This window comes from Salvelinus namaycush, chromosome 21 (assembly GCF_016432855.1).
Source record: "Salvelinus namaycush isolate Seneca chromosome 21, SaNama_1.0, whole genome shotgun sequence".
Taxonomy (NCBI): domain Eukaryota; kingdom Metazoa; phylum Chordata; class Actinopteri; order Salmoniformes; family Salmonidae; genus Salvelinus; species Salvelinus namaycush.
Window position 1 is genome coordinate 26,106,489 of NC_052327.1, and position 13,696 is coordinate 26,120,184.

The window sequence follows — 13,696 nt, forward strand, 5'->3', positions numbered from 1 at the left end:
GACCAGGTTGCTTGCATTCATCCAACCCAATGCGTGGGTGGATCTTGTGCTTGCTTCCTTCCTGGTCTGTCACTATTAACCTAGGCTACTACTCATTATCAGTCATCAGATATAGGCCTGCTATCTGTTTACACAATCTTATACATGAATTTGCATACCTCCTTTGCTTAGGGCATGAATTAATGTTTCTTGGTAAGCAGACTGGTCTGGTAGCCTATTTGTTTATTATGAGCTCAGGGTAGGAAGGTAGGCCTAGCATTCAATGTAAGACTATTTGTCAATTAATAGCTGACCAATTTCTCATTTACTGTTGTCTTATAAAAGAAGCCATAACATGTCATAGGTCTTCATATTTCCGTTATCTGCCTACATATTTTTGTTGTGACTAATACATTCCCGTACTTGAATATGTACAGAGCATTCGGAAAGTATTCAGACCCCACGACTTTTTCCACATTTTGTTACGTTAAAGCCTTATTCTAAAATGGATTAAATCGTTTTTTCCCCTTCAATCTACACACAATTCCCCATAATGGACAAAGCAAAAATGTTTTTTTAGAAATGTTTGCAAATGTATAAAATAAAATAAAACAGAAATATCACATTTACATAAGTATTCAGACCCTTTACTTTGGCAGCGATTACAGCCTTGAGTCTTCTTGGGTATGCCATTACAAGCTAGGCACACCTGTTTGGGGAGTTTCTCCCATTCTTCTCTGCAGATCCTCTCAAGCGCTGTCAGGTTGGATGGGGAGTGTCGCTGCACAGCTATTTTCAGGTCTCTCCAAAGAGGTTCGTTCGGGTTCAAGTCTGGGCCACTCAAGGACATTCAGAGACTTGTCCCGAAGCCAGTGGCAGAAAAATTATAAAATTGTCATTGAGTAAAAGTAAAGACAACTTAATAGAAAATGACTCAAGTAAAAGTCACATAGTAAAATACTACTTGCGTAAAAGTATTCGGTTTTAAATGTGCTTAAGTGTCAAAAGTAAAAGAATAAACCATTTCAAATTCCTTATATTAAGCAAACCAGACGGCACAATTTTATTGACGGATAGCCAGGGGCATACTCCAACATAATTTACAAACGAAGCATTTGTTTAATGAGTCCACCAGATCAGAGGCAGTAGGGATGACCAGGGATGTTCTGATAAGTGTTTGAATTGGATAATTTTCCTGTCAGAATGTAACGAGTACCTTTGGGTGTCAGGGAAAATGTATGGAGTAAAAAAATATATATCTTTAGGAACGTAGTGAAGTAAAAGTTGGTAAAAATATACATAGTAAAGTGCAGATACCCCAAAAAACTACATTAGTGGTGTTATGGAAATTCTTATATAGGACACTCAGTCAATATTAAATGAGTCACTCTATTGTCAGCAAGCTGGAGAGGTCACAGTCAAACTTAGATGCATAAGTACCAGTCTGAAGTGAGCTCCTTACATAGACCCTTATATACTGCTATCTAAACATGCTTCATTGGATCGGTTCACACATGTGACTGGCTCCGTCTATCTTAAAGAACATATTCTGGGCGTTCTGCCAGCTGTTCCTCCGGAGGGAGCCCTCCCCCTCCTCTCTAGACAGGAACCTAGGATTGTTTATGACACCAAAGATAAGATGCAAAGTAAATTTCATCCTTTTATCACTCGTGCGATAATAATTACATTAAAGTAAACATTTAGATTTGAGCTTCTATCAAAAAGGAGGTTCTAGAAAATGATATCACTATAATAAATCATAAAGCTAAAACCTACAATCTGTAAGGACCGACGCAGGAGTAAAGAAGCAGGTACGGGGAGTCAAACATTTAATCAGGAACAGACATGGAACAGCGTCAGCACATGGGTATACAAGGACATAAGACAATCAATGCTGAAGCGGGGAACAGACAGATTTAGGGGAGGTAATGACAGAGGTGATTGAGTCCAGGTGAGTCAAATAGTCACTGATGCACATGAAGGGGGAAGGCAGGTGTGCGTAATGGTGGCAGGAGTGCGTAATGCTGGGGAGCAGGCGTGACACAATCAAAAAGTTGGGGGGGAAAAAAAGGAGTATATTAAAAAAGAATACACACACACACACACAGGGGATCTGTAGATTCAGAGGTGAATAACTCTCAATGTTATCCATTGTTTCCATACTTCTTTCCACCATCGGGTTGGATTGACCAATGTTTTTCATCTGGTCAAAATATAAAACCCTGTTTAACAATTTTGCAAAGACCTTCAAAAGGTTGGTGCTTGCTCATCAGCTCAGTGTTCCACATAATGTAAACCAGATCGAGGGTTTAGGTGACCTCACCCTCAACTTAAAAGAAAACAACCTGTTGTCTTAAGTCTCTCTTTATGTCATGTTGTCGTGATGTGTGTTTTGTCCTAGATTTTTATTTATTTTTGTTACGCACGCCTCTGAAGAGGGAACGCAACACCCTGCTGCAACTCAACTCCCCGTGAAGTGGAAAAGGTATGGGCTGTAGGTGCGAGTAAGGATGACACAAAAGCAGAATTTACCGTTTACTAGGATTTATTTCCTTACACGGTAATATGGGGAAAAGGGTCTGGATGGAACCAAAGCAAAGAAAGTAAATATCAAAGCTCCCCCTCTCCTATCTAACCTGCCTACCCACTTAACTTACCTAACTTAGCACCACCTGGTGCCCTAACCAAAATACAGGGGGTGGTCCGCCCAGGTCTTACCTAGTGTGCCTAGACATTGAATATACTACGGGTATATGTATGCCCGCGGGCCTCTTGCCTAAGCACTCCCAAAGTGCCTTCTCCTTCCCCCCTGGGAACAAATGAAACAGAATAATTAACAATTTCACAAACACAGGACATCTATGAGGCTCTGTCTGACTGAGCAACAAACTCACAGAATATACCAACTACTCCCAGCAACAACTAACACAGTAAATTACTCCAAAGCCATCAGCCTCCTCTCTCTCAGCAAATATCTCTCTTTCAATCAAACTCTCTGCATTCCTCAGCCTTCAATGATCTCTCCCTGCCTATCCTCTCTCTCTAATAATTTATCTTTCTCTCCCTAATCTACCACCGAACACTGGCTTTTATAGCTTCAGGTGGCAATAGTAATTAGAGTCAGCTGCTTCTTGACGAGGGGGCGGGGTCAGCTCGCCAATCATCAATTAGCCATTGAGTCGACCAATCAGCTGGTTGGGGATAACTCAGGAAGCTATCTCCTGAAACACACACACTCAAATACAAAACACAACACAGAAACTGGGGAACGTAACACTTTTTAATCCCCGTCCCAGCAGGAGGCCTTTTGGTAGGCCGTCATTGTAAATAAGAATTTGTTCTTAACGGACTTACCTAGTTAAAAAGATGAAATAAAAAAACATTACTCATCGTCTACATCTACAGGGGGAAATGGGAGCTCATCCAGAGTTGGCAGCTCAGTAGTTTCACCATCCTCTGTAGGAGAAGAAAACATAATAACGTCTGAAATCTTAACAGCCAGAGAGGCACATATCACCCGAACAGCATGTTAATAACACAATTAAGGTGCCCATCATCAGAGATAATAATGGCAGGGGATTTTAACTTGGTACTGGACCCTTCCAGTGATAGATCTTCCTCTAATAGTATCAGCCTCACACAGGCAGCTAAAATGTTAAAAGCAGAAATGAAACACTTTGGACTTGTAGGCTTATGGAGATTTCACAACTAAAAGGTTAAAGAATACTCATTTTACTCCCCTGTCCATTTACTCCCCTTCTTATTCCTGCAGCCAAGGGAAGCTTAACTACTGGCTGTAAGTACTTACCAAGATGTATCAGATCATTCAGCCCTGTTGGCTTCAGTACCAGTCAGTAGAGCACAGCCACCCTCAAGAAGATGGAGGTTTGGCACATACTTACTAAATAATCCCACATTTGTAACATTTCTGAACACTCATATAGACGACATATTTTTTAGCACCAATTACAACTCTGCCTCCCCCTAATTTTTGGAAAGCTCTCCATGCATATCTGAGGGGGCAAATCATATCTTTTAGTTCAGGTGCTCGTAAGATGTATAAGGCTCAAGTAAATTCGTTGGACAATGAAATCAGAGACCTGGAAAATGAACATAGTGTAACATTTGACGACTCAACTCTACAAAGATTTGACTCAAATCGATTGGAATATAACACCCTGACGACCCATGAAGCGGAACAAAACTACTACGAACATGGAGATAAAGCAGCAAAGTTGCTTGCTTGGCAGATAAGACAAGAGGATGCTAGTAGAGTTATTAGCTCTATTAAGCTACCCAATAACACAGCTGTTCACAGTCCTGGAAATTAATCTAGTCTTCAGGGAGTTTTATGAAACATTGTACAAGTCTGAAGGGGATGCCCCTGCCACAATGCATGAGTTTTTGAACAAACTCAATGTACAAACTTTAACTGACGAGGATAGAGAGCACTTGGAGAAAGAGATTACATCAGAGGAAATTAGGGAATCCCTTTTCAACACTGCTGGGGGAAAATCACCAGGGTTAGACAGATTCCCTATTGAATTCTATCAATCCTTTTTACCCAAACTAATTGAGCCTCTTTGCAGTATGTTTAATTATGCCATAGAGACAGAAAAGCTCCCAGACACACTTGAACAGGCGGTGATCACAGTTTTGTTAAAACCTGGCAAAGATCCTCTGCTTTGTGGGTCGTATAGACCAATATCTCTATTGAACACTTCATATATGATTCTTGCGAAACTCATAGCTCTTAGACTGGATAAGGTTCTTCCGGACTTGGTTGATATGGACCAAACAGGCTTTGTAAGAAACCGCTCATCTCCTGATAATATCAGAAGATTATTTAATATTATGCATTATGTAGAGCACAGGTGTCAAACTCATTCCACGGGGGGCCGAGTGTCTGCGGGTTTTCGCTCCTCCCTTGTACTTGATTGATGAATTAACATCACTAATTAGTTAGGAACTCCCCACACCTGGTTGTCTAGGGCTTTATTGAAAGGAAAAACCAAAAACCTGCAGACACTAGGCCCTCCGTGGAATGAGTTTGACACCCCTGATGTAGAGAATGACCAAGAATCTGTAGTGGCGGCTTCATTAGATGGGGAAAAAGCTTTTGACCGCATAGAATGGAACTACCTGTTTGAAGTTTTACGAGCCTCCTTAAAAGGAGGGAAGTGCATGAATCAGGAGCAGGAGAACAAGGAAGTCCCAGTGTCACAATCGTTTATTTAAGGCGTCCCACTCAGCAACAACATGGGGGAGAATACGCCCAAACGAGGTCGCCACCCACAGGGAAATAAACGTCAGACACGGAGGAGAAACCGCTACTCCTAAACACATACCAAATGGTACAAACTGCCATGAAAAGAAAACCCCGTGGTGCAGACACGCACCCCTAACAAAGATACCACAGCAAACAATCCCGCACAAAGACTAGCAGGCAGCGTAGGTAAATAAACCCCCCGAAATCAACTAATAGGACACAGGTGTAAACAATACAGACAGACACAAACGAAAAGGAAAAATGGATCGGTGGCAGCTAGTAGGCCGGCGACGACAACCGCCGAGCACCGCCCGAACAGGGAGAGGAGCCACCTTCGGTGGAAGTCGTGACAACAGAGGATGAATATTGGACCTAAGTATGTTGGTCTGACTAGATTACTGTACAAATGTCTGGTAGCTCAGATCCTGACTAATGGAAACATTTCCTCACAGTTCTCTTTATGACGTGGCACAAGACAGGGTTGTCCCGCTAGTCCTCTCCTTTTTTTCTTTGGCTATAGAGCCACCGGCAGAAGCTTTTAGATCTCATCCATCCATCCATCCATGGTGTTCGTATAGGTGGGCATGAACATCTGCTCTCGCTATATGCCGATGACATTTTACTTTACCTCACTAAACCATAAATTTCACTCCGAGCATTAGTTGGCATCCTGATAGAATATGGGACCTTTTCAGGATATAAAATAACCTATCGAAGAGTATAAGTATGCCTTTTAACAGGGCAGCTATGCAGAACTCAATCTTAGACAGACGCTTTTTGGAAACCACAGAAAATGACATATCTTGGATTGCAAATTCCCTCTGAAATGATTAAGACACATCAACTGAACTATACTCCACTTCTCAAAAAGGTTGGGGAAGAATTGGATAGATGGTGGGATTTACCAATTCCTCTTATTGGGCGGGTCAACTGTGTAAAGATAAATATATTACCAAAATTCTTGTACCTTTTCCTATTCCCAAAGTTTTTTTCAAACAACTTAATAGGAAAGTTTCTTAATTTCTGTGGAAAGGGAAACCCCCCAGAGTGAAACTCACAACTTTATGCAAACCATACTCAGAAGGAGGACTTACTCTACCTGACTTTCAGTTGTATTACTGAGCATCTCAGTTAAAGGCTATGTGGGTATGGCAAGATACAACAACAAGTTCACCCTCTTGGAGACAGATAGAGGAGGAGTGTCTGACCCCTGCTACATTGGCATCTATATCTTATATTAGCCCACCTAAAGCTTTGCTAAATTTCATAGACAACCCTTTCATTAAAAACACTTTAAATATATGGATTAAAATCTTGAAAATTAACAGAAGGGCTTAGATGTATATATGAACAAACACCTTTCTATAATAACCCCATCTTACCCAAAGCCCTGAGAGATGGTGTTACATTTTCTTGGTTCAACAAAGAAATTAAAACATTTGGTAATCTCTATAGAGAAGGTGAACTACTATCCTTTCAACAACTGGCATCTCATTTTCAGTTACCTCAAACGAATTTCTTCAAGTACCTACAGGTTAGGTCTTACATTGCCACTCAGAGGGAGGTAGGCTTCAGCCCATGAGTAAACCTAAAACTAATAAACTGTGGCTGGAAAGGAAAGGGGTAAAAGGTGTAATTTCCTACATGTACTCTGGTCTTCAAGCTCTGTTGAGGAATGATGAACCTCTGAAAGCTTGCATGAAATGGCATGATGACCGTGGTCTCATTTTTGAGGTTGAGAAATGGGGAAAGCTCTTTTTAGATGCTCAGCGTCTTTCATTTAACACAAGGCACAAGTTGATGCAATTCAATATTGGGTCTACTTTACACTAGAGAGACTGTATAAGATCAATTCTAAATATTCAACATTTTGCCCAAGGTGTAAAACAGGAGTGGGCACACTTAAGCATATGTTTTTGTCCTGCCCTGAACTAAGCAATTATTGGAAAGACATTATTCAGATCTTATCACAGGTCACTAATATGACGGTACCACTAGATTCTTCCCTTATAATTCTTGGAGATGATTCTGTTCTACCAGTTAATATTTGTAGCAAAACCAGATTCATTAAATTGGCAGTCAATGCAGCCAATAAATGCACAGCTATTATATGGAAGAGTGACACTCCGCCAAGCAAGCAGATGTGACTAAAGGAACTATCTTCCTATATTCCATCTGAAAAAATAAGATACAATTGATGTAATAAACCCTTTGAATTTACTGATGTCTGGGGGGACTTTCAGCAGTTTCTAGAAACGTCACCTTAGCTGCCTCATTACTACTTTCATTCATTAATGTATTATTATTATTTGTTTTTGTGTTGAATCATTTATTTTCTAGCATGGAATGTGAAGGTCATTCTGTTTCTTTTTTTGTTGATAATAAGTGAAGCTAATACCGGTAGAGGGGAGGGAGGGGGGTGTTCCTGTGTTGGGGAGGGAAGGGTTTTGCACGACGTGCCCCCATGTAGCATGGTGTTTTCTGTAGATGGAAGGAATAACGGGGCATTATCTGTGTCATATTTTGATGATTGTTAAATTGTAAAAAAATAAGAAAAATAAATGCCAATAAATACATTGTACAAAAAAACAAAAATAAAACACAATTAAGCAAAAAAATAAAAAAATACAAATAAAAACACACTGCAGCCCACTGGGCAATTTGGGATCCCCAATTTCCAAACAGGGATTCAAACCAAGTTGCAAGCGTCCAATCTGGTTTTGGAGAATTATTCTTAGCAACATTGGCAATGTATTTGATCTAACGCACATGCAACTACATACCCAGGAAAAAAACACCCCAAAGAACCTAGAGGCAGGTGCCGGAGTGTGAGTGATGCCAGCCAGAGATCTCATATCTCTTCTCATTCCAGGAGGTCTGTAGTCTTTAAACAAAGCCTTCAGATCCCTCTCATTATTCTGAACAGTTCTCATAGCTGGTCACCACAAACCCTACAGTACACGTCCCTCCTCAGTTCGATGGATTGCCATTTTTCCATAACAAGATTCAACAACTGACATAAACTGAACAAGTTCCACAGACATGTGACTAACATAAATGGAATAATGTGTCCCTGAACAAAGGGGGGGGGGGGGGGGGGGAGGGTCAAAATCCAAAGTAACAGTCAGGATCTGGTGTGGCCACCAGCTGGGGGGAATCCATCAGGTTCCAGACTTGCTCAATGGGATTGAGATCCGGGCTCTTCGCTGGCCATGGCAGAACACTGACATTCCTGTCTTGCAGGAAATCACGCACAGAACGAGCAGTATGGCTCGTGGCACTGTCATGCTGGAGGGTCATGTCAGGATGAGCCTGCAGGAAGGGTACCACATGAGGGAGGAGGATGTCTTCCCTGTAACGCACAGCGTTGAGATTGCCTGCAATGACAACAAGCTCAGTCGGATGATGCTGTGACTCACCACCCCATACCATGACGGACCCTTCACCTCCAAAGGGTGAAGGGTCAATCCTGCTCCAGAGTACAGGCCTCGGTGTAACGCTCATTCTTTCGACGATAAACGCAAATCCGACCATCACCCCTGGTGAGACAAAACCGCGACTCGTCAGTGAAGAGCACTTTTTGCCAGTCCTGTCTGGTCCAGCGACGGTGGGTCTGCGTCCATAGGCGACGTTGATTCCGGTGATGTCTGGTGACGACCTGCCTTACAACAGGCCTACAAGCCCTCAGTCCAGCCTCGCTCAGCCTATTGCGGACAGTCTTGAGCACTGATGGAGGGATTGTGGGTTCCTGGTGTAACTCGGACAGTTGTTGTTGCCATCCTGTACCTGTCCCGCAGGTGTGATATTCGGATGTACCGATCCTGTGCAGGTGCTGTTACATGTGGTCTGCCACTGCGAGGATGATCAGCTGTCCGTCCTGTCTCCCTGTAGCGCCGTCTTAGGCGTCTCACAGTACAGACATTGCAATTTATTGCCCTGGCCACATATGCAGTCCTCATGACTCCTTGCAGCATGCCTAAGGCACGTTCACGCAGATGAGCAGGGACCCTGTTCATCTTTCTTTTGGTGTTTTTCAGAGTCAGTAGAAAGGCCTCTTCAGCGTCCTAAGTTTTCATAACTGTAACCTTAATTGCCTACCGTCTGTAAGCTGTTGGTGTCTTAACAACCGTTCCACAGGTGCATGTTCATTAATTGTTTATGGTTCTTTGAACAAGCATGGGAAACAGTGTTTAAACCCTTTACAATGAAGATCAGTGAAGTTACTTGGATTTTTACGAATTATCTTTGAAAGACAGAGTCCTGAAAAAGGGATGTTGCTTTTTTTGCTGAGTTTATATGTTAACAGAGCTATAGTTGAAGTCGGAAGTTTACATACGCCTTAGCCAAATACATTTAAACTCAGTTTCACAATTCTTGACATTTAATCCTAGTAAAAATTCAGTTTTAGGATCACCACTTTATTTTAAGAATGTGAAATGTCAGAATAATAATAAAGAGAAGGATTTATTTCAGCTTTAATTTCTTTCATCACATTCCCAGTGGTTCAGAAGTTGACATACACTCAATTAGTATTTTGTAGCATTGCCTTTAAAATGGGTCAAACGTTTTGGGTAGCCTTCCACCAGCTTCCCACAATAAGTTGGGTGAATTTTGGCCCATTCCTCCTGACAGAGCTGCTGTAACTGAGTCAGGTTTGTCGGCCTCCTTTCTCGCAAACGCTTTTTAAGTTCTGCCCACAAATTTTCTGCAGGATTGAGGTCAGGGCTTTGTGATGGCCACTCCAATACCTTGACTTTGTTGTCCTTAAGCCATTTTGCCACAACTTTGGAAGTATGCTTGGGGTCATTGTCCATTTGGAAGACCCAAGCTTGAACTTCCTGACTGATGTCTTGAGATATTGCTTCAATATATCCACATGATTTTCTTTCCTCATGATGCCATCTATTTTGTGAAGTGCACCAGGCCCTCCTGCAGCAAAGCACCCCACAACATGATGCTGCCACTCCCGTGCTTCACGGTTGGGATGGTGCTCTTCGGCTTGCAAGCCTACCCCTTTTTCCTCCAAACATAACGATGGCCATTACGGCCAAACAGTTATATTTTTGTTTCATCAGACCAGAGGACATTTCTCCAAAAAGTACGATCTTTGTCCCCGTGTGCAGTTGCAAACCATAGTCTGGCTTTTTTATGGCGGTTTTGGAGCAGTGGCTTCTTCCTTGCTAAGCGGCCTTTCAGGTTATGTCGATATAGGACTCGTTTTGCTGTGGATATAGATACTTTTGCTAGCTGTTTAAAGGCACAGTCAACTTAGTGTATGTAATCTTCTGACTCGTTACTAACGAGATATATTATCCTCGACATTAACGAGACATGTTATCCTCGTTACTAACAAGACTTGTTATCCTCTGAGACATGCTAGCCTTCTGATTACTGAGACATGCTATCCTGTACTGTAGAACCATTGGCGGTGTTGGAAAGACCCTCGACAACATTACAGATCGAAAAACTCAGCTCACAGAACTGGTTGGGGCATCCATTCACCTCTCTCACACATGAGCTGGTCCCCTGACAGCTCTCTCTCATACAACATAGCTCAATCCCACAATTGACATCCACTTAGTACAATTCCCAAATACGCTCGGCAATCTCCTCATTACCACGTGCATGTCAACGATTCTCTCTGTCATTACTTGCTATGCACATAAATAACACCACGTACTCAAAAATACCTTGTGTTATTTTTTAGTTGCTGCAGACCACAGAGACATTTCTTCTAAATGCCCACAGACAGCTGTCAGCGGGGCTTTCCATGGTACCGATACACCCTAGCTTTCCCATAAAACTAGTGAACAGTCTTCTCTCTATAAGACTATGGGTACCTTTTTATGTGTTACTCGCTTGAAATATTTTATTTTTTATCATGCATTTAAAATTAAAATAAAAACATTAAATAGAGATTCATTTAAAATTGACTTACTGAAATTCAGAAGACTTGTCCGCAGAGGTTCACGGATCAGGTATCTTCCCCCGGGCAGCTCTCAGTAAAGGTCTGGTCTGGGCAGATCCATGTCCTCTTTGGACAGATGAGAATTTCCGAAAGCGGCACCGGTATCTCCCTCACAGACCTTCACTGGGATGCTCCACAGGTGGAATCACTGATCCTGTTCGTTGATGCCAAATTGTTATGGAAATTCTTAATATTGACTTTGAGTGTTCTATATAAGAATTTCCATAACAGTGGTACTTTAAAGTATTTTTACTTAAGTACTTTACACCACTGCCTGAAGCCACTCCTGCATGATCTTGGTTGTTTGTTTGCTTGTCCTGTTGGAAGGTGAACCTTCTCCCCAGTCTGAGGTCCTGAGCGCTATGGAGCAGGTTTTCATCATGGATCTCTCTATACTTTCCTCCATTTTTCTTTCTCTTGATCCTGACTAGTCTCCCAGTCCCTGCCCACAGCATGATGCTGCCACCACCATGCTTCACCGTAGGTATTGTTGCAGGTTTCCACCAGACGTGACACATGGCATTCAGGTTTGTCATTCAGATTGGTGGAGTGCTGCAGAGATGGTTGTCCTTGTGGAAGGTTCTCCCATCTCCACTGAGGAACTCTGGAGCTCTTTCAGAGTGACCATCGGGTTCTTGGTCACCTCCTTGATCAAGACCCTTCTCCCTCGATTGCTCAATTTGGCCAGGCGGCCAGCTCTAGGAAGAGTCTTGGTGGTTCCAAACTTCTTCCATTTAAGAATGATGGAGGCCACTGTGTTCTTGGGGTCATTCAATGCTGCAGATTCTTTTTTGGGACCTTCATGGCTTGGTTTTTGCTCTGACATGCACTGTCAACTGTGGGACCTTATATGGACAGGTGTGTGCTTATCCAAACGATGTCCAATCAATTGAATTTACCACAGGTGGACTCCAATCAAGTTGTAGAACATCTTAAGGATGGTCAATGGAAACAGGATGCACCTGAGCTCAATTTCGAGTCTCATAGCAAAGGGTCTGAATACTTATGTAAATACATTTTTTTTTATTTTTAATACATTTGATAATTTTTTTCACTTTGTCACACTACACACTTCGTGTGTAGATTGATGAGGACCTTTTTATTTAATCAATTTTAGAATAAGACTTACGTAACAAAATGTGGAAAAAGTCAAAGGGTCCGAATACTTTCCGACTGCACTGTATACTAAATAATATGTGTGAAATTTGTTTTCATTTAGAATGGACTATTATGATGCACCTGTCTCAAAACAGGGGCAGGGGGGGAAAATACATGTAATTTATGCACTTAAATAGCAAATGGAGGACGCTTTTCCCTTGGTTTATTTTCATGCCAGCCAGGTAGGCTATAAAGCGAAGCAATGTTGTAAAGCGAAGCAATGTGCTTAAAATTAGGAGAGTTGAGAAATAATTATAGTAGGATCCCGAGTGGCGCAGCGGTCTAAGGCACTGCATCTCAGTGCTTGAGGCATTACTACAGACATCCTGGTTTGATTCCAGGCAGTATCACAACCGGCTGTGATTGGGAGTCCCATAGGGTGGCGCACAATTGGCCCAGCGTCGTCTGGGTTTGGCCGGTGTAGGCTGTCATTGTAAATAAGAATTTGTTCTTAACTGACTTGCCTAGTTAAATAAAGATTAAATAAATAAAAAAATGTAAGTGGAGGCTGCTGAGGGGTGGACGGCTCATAATAATGGCTGGAACTGAGCAAAAGAAATGGCATCAAACACATTGAAACGATGTGTTTGATACCATTCCACGAGCCTGTCCTCCCCAATTAAGGTGACACCAACCTCCTGTGGTAGGCCTAGCCTATATAAAGCTGATGGGATCCTCTTTTTAATAGCGGCCATCACTCTGTTTTCTTATGCAATTGCATAGCCTATAGAAATGTTGTGCAACATGAGCTCATTGGCTCTCATGAAGTGTTTGATTACATTTGTGTTGATGTCAGAGTAATTAGAGGGACAATAGAGTGCTGAGTACCAGGCAGTTAGCAAGTCTGAGAGGCTACTAATGACCATCAGCAGCATCAGAGCTTGGAGAAGCCTAATTACCGTGACTAAACGGTCACGTGGATTTTGACTGCCTTTATGACTCGTGACCGCCAGTGTGGTGGTAATACAGTCAGGCACCACCAGTGTGGTGGTAATACGGTCAGTCACCACCAGTGTGGTGGTAATACGGTCAGGCCCCACCAGTGTGGTGGTAATACGGTCAGTCACCACCAGTGTGGTGGTAATACGGTCAGGCACCACCAGTGTGGTGGTAACACGGTCAGTCACCACCAGTGTGGTGGTAATACGGTCAGTCACCACCAGTGTGGTGGTAATACGGTCAGTCACCACCAGTGTGGTGGTAATACGGTCAGTCACCACCAGTGTGGTGGTAATACGGTCAGGCCCCACCAGTGTGGTGGTAATACAGTCAGGCACCACCAGTGTGGTGGTAATACGGTCAGTCACCACCAGTGTGGTGGT